At 35.6% G+C, this 7,532-nt stretch overlaps 1 pseudogene; it reads left to right on the top strand.

Moving 5' to 3' along the window:
* The first annotated feature begins 2,835 nt into the window (after positions 1–2,835).
* LOC116144622 lies at positions 2,836–6,099 on the top strand (annotated as a pseudogene).
* The last annotated feature ends 1,433 nt before the right edge of the window (positions 6,100–7,532 follow it).

Raw genomic sequence — 7,532 nt, forward strand, 5'->3', positions numbered from 1 at the left:
TTGATACGTTTGTTTTTCTTTTCTTTATCTTTTGAAAACTTCTTTGTAAAGGTACCAAGGGTTTGATGGTCATAGAACTTTTTCACAAAAGGTTTTCGGCCATAACCACTATTATGAGGCTTTTTCATGTTTTTCTTAAGAAAATTAGCAAAATTCTTTGTAAGTAAAGCATGATTTTCATCATCCAATGAACTTAAATCACAATCATCAAAAGGATCATAATCAACCTCACGTTTGCGAGTTAAACCTTTACTCGATTTCTGTTTTTTCTAGCATTGCATATTCAACTCATAGGTTTGGAGAGAGCCAATGAGTTCATCAATGTCCATAGCATCCATATCTTGACATTCTTCAATTGTGGTGACCTTTGACATAAACCTCCGAGGTAAAGAGCAAAGTACTTTCCTAATAAGTTCAGCATTTGTATATGTTCTTCCCAAAGTAAAATACTTATTAGAAATATCACAAGAGGTAAAGAGCAAAGTACTTTCCTAATAAGTTCAGCATTAGTATATGTTCTTCCCAAAGCAAAATATTTATTAGAAATATCACAAATTCTATCATAAAAATCAGTTATAGTCTCATCATCTTTCATTTTCAGATTTTCAAAATCAGTGACAAGTTTTCTAAGCCTATCTTTTTTAATGGTACTAGTGCCTTCATTTTTTACTTGAAGCCTATCCCAAGCATCTTTAGCAAGCTCCCAATTGGCTACAACTTTCATTTATTCACATTAACAGCATTAAAGAGATCATGAAGGGCTTTAGAGTTATAGTTTGCTAGAGTTATCTCATCAACAGTCCAACTAGCAACAGATTTTAGTCTAGACACTTCATTTTCAACAATAACTGAGGGTGTCCAACCATTCACAACTGTGGACCATACTCTTTCAGCTATAGACTTAAGGAAGGCACACATCCTAGGTCTCCATGTATAGTAGTTAGGTTCTTCTAATAGAGGTGGTCTACAAGCAAATCCTCCTTCAGTGAAGAAACTCATGATGAAAAACAATCAGACAGATGCTAACATAACAAACGGANGAGGTAAAGAGCAAAGTACTTTCCTAATAAGTTCAGCATTAGTATATGCTCTTCCCAAAGTAAAATACTTATTAGAAATATCACTAGAGGTAAAGAGCAAAGTACTTTCCTAATAAGTTCAGCATTAGTATATGTTCTTCTTCCCAAAGCAAAATACTTATTAGAAATATCACAAATTCTATCATAAAAATTAGTTATAGTCTCATCATCTTTCATGTTCAGATTTTCAAAATCAGTGACAAGTCTTCTAAGCCTATCTTTTTTAATGGTACTAGTGCCTTCATTTTTTACTTGAAGCCTATCCCAAGCATCTTTAGCAAGCTCACAATTGGCTACAACTTTCATTTATTCACATTAACAGCATTAAAGAGATCATGAAGGGCTTTAGAGTTATAGTTTGCTAGAGTTATCTCATCAACAGTCCAACTAGCAACAGGTTTTAGTCTAGACACTTCATTTTCAACAATAACTGAGGGTGTTCAACCATTCACAACTGTGGACCATACTCTTTCAGCTATAGACTTAAGGAAGGCACACATCCTAGGTCTCCATGTATAGTAGTTAGGTTCTTCTAATAGAGGTGGTCTACAAGCAAATCCTCCTTCAGTGAAGAAACTCATGATGAAAAACAATCAGACAGATGCTAACATAACAAACGGAAGTGCACACACAGACACACAATAAATTTGAAATGAAAATGTGACACAGATCAGATTTCATCCAACAATCAGACACTCAGATGCACACGAAACAATCAAAATGAGTAAAGATCAATTGAAGCAATCAGGACACGCTCTGATACCACTTACTGGGGAGAGAGTTGGAGATTTAACTCACGTTAGAGTGTGGTTACCTATTTTAAGTGCAACGGAATAATTACCATGTAGATTAAACATTTTCAATTTAAACACATCAATCACAAGTGAGGAAATTAAAGAACGCAGTCATGTACATGGTTCAACTAAATCCACTTTTAGCCTATATCCATACGACCTTGTACAGATCAAAGCAATCCACTAAGTTAAAAACACATTACAAGATATAGTTCAAAGTTGATCTAAGTTACAATAAAAAAAAATCTCTGTTCAACTTTACACTTAGCACCACACTCTGAATCCTTAACGTGTAGCAACTCCTTAGATCTTTTTCATGCCGGAAACACACCCATGAACAGCTTGTGAAACACTAAGCTTCAAGCACCAACACCACACACTAGCATCAGCTAAGGAACCATGTTCTAAGAGCCATCAATAACGTGTTTGATATAGTGAGGTTTTGACACAAATATGGAAATAAACCTTAAACTTTAAGAGAGGAAAATACTCTAAGAAATTCAGAGTATAATGAAACAAAATATCAAAAGGTTAGATTCATACACGCAAGAAAGGGTATTATATAATGAAGGATTTCTTGCTTAACAAAATAGTGTCATGTCAGCCAACAAGGGATTGACGCATGTTTGTGCAAATAAGGAAAGTATTCATTCTTTTGGTTTGGACCACAGAACAAATCGGAAAAGAAACTTTATTCCCTAAGACCATTTGAGGATATTATGACTCATGTAAAAAGGTCCTACAAAATGATAGACAAAGATAAACAATATTTTTTTTCACTTTATCAATTATGCAACTTGTGCTGGGTTGCAAATATCTGAATCGAGAGTGAAAACACAAACAGTTATGCATACACACTCTATAAGAAACAAGCCAAGACTCAAGTTTAGCAACCAGTGTGCATGCAGAACTTATGTGCACATACAACTCATAAGTTTGAAAAGTATGAGTTTTTCACATAAATGAATGACCACAGTGAGCTGCATAATACATGTCCAACCCTTAGTTTCATTCGAATCAACAATGGAGGGCTTCACGGCTCTAAGATACTGAACAAACATGACCCCTAATTGATCCAAAGCACTACTGAGTCACACTTGCATGGTGGGTAATTGTTGAAAACTTCAATGGTTGATCTTCTGGATGCATAATGTAGAACCTATTGAAAAGCATGATTACACCATCAAAATCTATGAGAAAATCTCAATACTCTCTCATGGATATGAGTTTCTTCTCCAACTGAAAGTACAGAGTAATATAAAGCCAAAATTAATTAGACCAAAACATAGAAAGCTTAGCTGATTTGAATTTGTGCTAATTCCACCAAGCTTCTTCTATTGGCTTTAGTTTCACTTTCACCACCTCTTCTTGTTTCTTTATTTTTCCAAAATCCTCCATTTTCTCGAGAAATATAAGCTAAACAGAATCCAATTCCAAACACAGCTTACCACAAATCCACTGATAGAATAACCGTTATGTTAAACAGTGTCATTATAGCTTACTGAAATTTGAAAGATGAATGATTACTTTTACATTAATTTAATAAAAATAACCAACACAGAAAAATTGGTCTCTTTCTTTCTAAAAGATAACCACATTCATATTTCTCTGACCTTCTGCTAGGGGAGGTCCATGCAATTAAATAAAATATTTTAGGGTAATAAAATAATTCTCATATTATGGGGGTACTTAAAAATTACATCAAAGATCAGGGGAGATCATTGCAATTAATCCTTAAATTTTAAACTACCCTCCTCTGAACTTATCATTTTGCCCTCCATCTGAAAAGTCCAAATAAAACCCCGCACGCAGTGACAGATAATCAATTGCCACTCCATTCTAAAAAAACTCCACCATTAGGTCAACCACCACGGCCACCAAATCCAAACCAGGATTCAACTGAACCCCAGCTCTTAAGAACCGAAACTGAGATTCTAACGAAAGATAAAACTCCACTTGAATCACTCACTCCACACATTCAACACCTCACTCAGCCACTCCTCCTTTCTCCTCTCTCCTCTCTCTTCCAAAACCCTATCCTAGAGACCTAACAGTCTTGTCTCCTTCTTCAAATGGGCCCAGTCTCGTTTACCTCCCTCTCTCACACAATCCCCTCTCTCGCTTCTTTCTCTCCTCCCTTCACTCTCTGAATATCACAAGTACTCGGATGCCAAATCTTTACTTGTTTCTTTCATCAACTTTGATTGCCGACACGTTCTTCATGGCTACATTTTTAACCTCAATAACTGGGACCCCAAGAAATATGGTATTAAGCTGTCAAAATCGCTATTTGACACATGTATTAGTGCCTATGTTGAGTCCGAGAAACCCTACTCGACTACTCAGATTTTCAATAAAATGAAGAGGTTAAAAGTTCTGCCTAGATTGTTGACTTGCAATGCGCTTATAAATGGACTGGTAAGACACCCTTCTTCACAATCGATTTTGCTTGCTAATAGAGTTTTTAAAGATATGACTAGTGTTCTTGGAGTTAAACCTAATACTAGTACTATTAATGTGGTTATATATGGATTTTGCTTGGAGAATAAGTTTGTGGATGCACTTGAGTGGCTGAAAAAAAATGGAGGGTTTTGGTTGTTTACCTGATAATGTAACGTATAATACGATATTGGATGCTTTGTGTAAGAAAGGTAGGTTGAGTAAGGCTAGGGAATTATTGTTAGATATAAAGAATAAAGGGTTGTTACCTAGTCGGAGCACATATGATATTTTGATATGTGGGTATTGTAAGTTGGGGTGGTTGAAGGAGGCGGTGAAGGTGATGGAGTTGATGAAATTAAATAATTTGTTTCCCGATGTTTGGGCATATAATATGTTGACTAATGGAATGTGTGCTGACGGAAAGTTGGAGGAGGTTTTTAGGTTGAGGAATGAGATGGAGGATTTGAAGTTGTTGCCTGATGTGGTTACTTATAATACTATGATTAATGGATGTTTTGAATCGGGTAGTAGTTTAGAGGCATTTAAGTTGATTGATGAAATGGGTGAGAAAGGAGTGATGTCGAATGCAGTTACTTATAATATTATAATTAAGTGGTATTTGAAAGAAGGCAGAACACAAGAAACAAGTAATACTATAAGGGAAATGGAAGAAAGTGGGTTTCCACTAGACATTGTTACTTACAATACTTTGATAAATGGATATTGTAAAGCAGGGAAGATGGCTGAAGCTTTTAGAACAATGGATGAGATGGTAGGAAAGGTTTGAAGATGAATAGTTTTACACTCGATATCATTCTTCATACTCTATGTGGGGAGAAGAAGCTTGATGAGGCTTACGACTTGCTTAATAGAGCCAGCAAGAGGGGTTATTATCTTGATGAGGTGAGCTATGGAATTCTTATCACGGGATATTATAAGGACGAAAAGGTGGACCTAGCTTTGAAGCTCTGGGATGAGATGAAGGAGAAAAAGATTGTTCTTAGTATTGTTAGCTATAACATTATAATTGCCGGGCTATGTCATTCAGAAATGACTGAGCAAGCCATTGACAAGTTGAATGAGCTTCTTGAGAATGGTTTAATCCCGAATGAAACCACATACAATACAATTATTCATGAGTACTGCAGGGAGGGACAATTTGAAAAAGCATTTCAGTTTCACAATAAAATGGTTGAGAACTCATTAAAACCTTACATGTTTATCTGTAATATTCTTCTTAGATGGGCTTTGTGGAGAGGTATGCTGGAAAAGGCTCTTAAACTCTTCAACACATGGATTTCTAAAGGGAGGACAATTGATGCAGTTACTTACAATACAATGATATCAAGTCTATGCAAGGAAGGGAGATTCAAGGATGCATTTGATCTTTTATCTGAAATGGGAGAAAAGAAATTAAGGCCTGATCATTATACATTTAATATCATTCATGGGGCACTAACTGATGCCAGTGGGCTTCAAGAAACAGAGGATTTCAAGTCTAAAATGGTTGAAGAAGGAAAATTAAAGGATCTGCCAATTCAACTGGTACAGGGGCAGAGTGTGGTGACTGCTGAGACTTCTGAGGGATTTGATTCAAGTTCCATCGCTTACTCCAAGCAGATCAATGAACTGTGTAATCAAGGGAAATACAAGGGGATGCAATGCGCATTTTTGAGGAAACAAAACAAAAGGGTATCCCTATAAACAAATCGACTTACATGAATTTAATGGATGGACTAATCAAAAAGCAAAAAAGCATTTCAAAAGCTGACGATAGTAGCTAATCTCTCTTGGCATCAAATGACAGCAGTTTGACATAGATTCAGCTGCTATTGAACACAGAAGGTAATTTTTTTTTTTTTTCCCAGAAGTTGTTTTATTTACTGAAGATCTTGCCAGCTTGCAATTTCCCTTTTGTGTGATGTTGTTTGTGGCATTTCGTTGTATTTATAATTTTTTTATATTTGGAATTAATTGATGGAGGTACATGCATTGTCTGAACATTGGTACACCTTCTGTAGTACATGCCATAGATCGATATACATACGTAGCAGTGTGTATGTGTATACATGTATTAAAAGTTTGAATATAAGTTGCCGATATTAGTGAAGTGGGCAAGATAACGAATGTGTGCCTACACCTTATCTTACTGATTATATTTCATAGCAAGGAAATGAGAAATCAACAACATTCAAGCACAGATTCTGCAAGTCTGTGGCTTGTTTCCATATCATGTATTCTTATCCTTGTTTTTGAATCAAATTTGTATAAATTGTGCATTCTCCCACTTTAGAAGATAAATGGATTGAATTTTTAGAGATGCAATTGATTAGGTTAATTCCCTCAAATTTTGAGCAATATGCAAATCGAAGAAGCTAATGTAATTGAAGCTGCAACGAAATATGTATTGCTGCGAAGCCTTCGAGATGGGTAAGATTTGCCCTGTTGTAGTGATTCAACCGTTGGTTTGCTGGAAATCCTTCCAGTGAAGTTGGGTTGGGTTGATCTGGATTGTACAGGGACCCTAAGATCTAAAGATATTGGATGAACTCTCTCTTCAACCTTTTTCATCTGTAAATAAGAATGTGTGTCGGTTTTGTTGAGTCGATTCATTTGTGCATCGGTATATTAATTAAATTTATAAGTTGCATTAATTTAAGAAGAATCAGCGTGGAGGTCTTCTTTTTATGCGATCGTTACTCGCCATTCGTATACTGATGAATTATCCTAGTACATGGTGCACTAGTTTGGTATGCCATTTATGTGCCCATCTTCCTTGTGATAAAATAGAAGCAGAATTGTGAGGTGCAATTTTTTATGTTGCTGCTCATCAACTGGTTTTGAACTACTATGGCTCCAATCTCAAGTTGACTTGTTATAAAAAACATAAAAAGTAAAATGAAATGTAAGAATTTTAACAGGAAAAAGTATGGCTTCAAAGCCAAATAATTTGTACTCCGTAAATAATTTCTTGTTTAACTAAAATGCCTTATCGAAGCATCTAACACTGATATAGTAGTGCTCAACACTATAAAATGCTGAATATTTGCCACATTGGTCCATCTGTGCATGAACAAGCAGTAATACCGATGCGCCAATGGAACTCATAGAACGATAAATTTTAACTCAATGGGCAGATTGGTTTAGGGTTTAAGGTTTAAGTTTTTGGTGAACACAACCCAATTCATACATTTAAGAAACAGAATTGGCGGTCGAG

This window comes from Pistacia vera, unplaced genomic scaffold (assembly GCF_008641045.1).
Source record: "Pistacia vera cultivar Batoury unplaced genomic scaffold, PisVer_v2 Contig45, whole genome shotgun sequence".
NCBI lineage: Eukaryota > Viridiplantae > Streptophyta > Magnoliopsida > Sapindales > Anacardiaceae > Pistacia > Pistacia vera.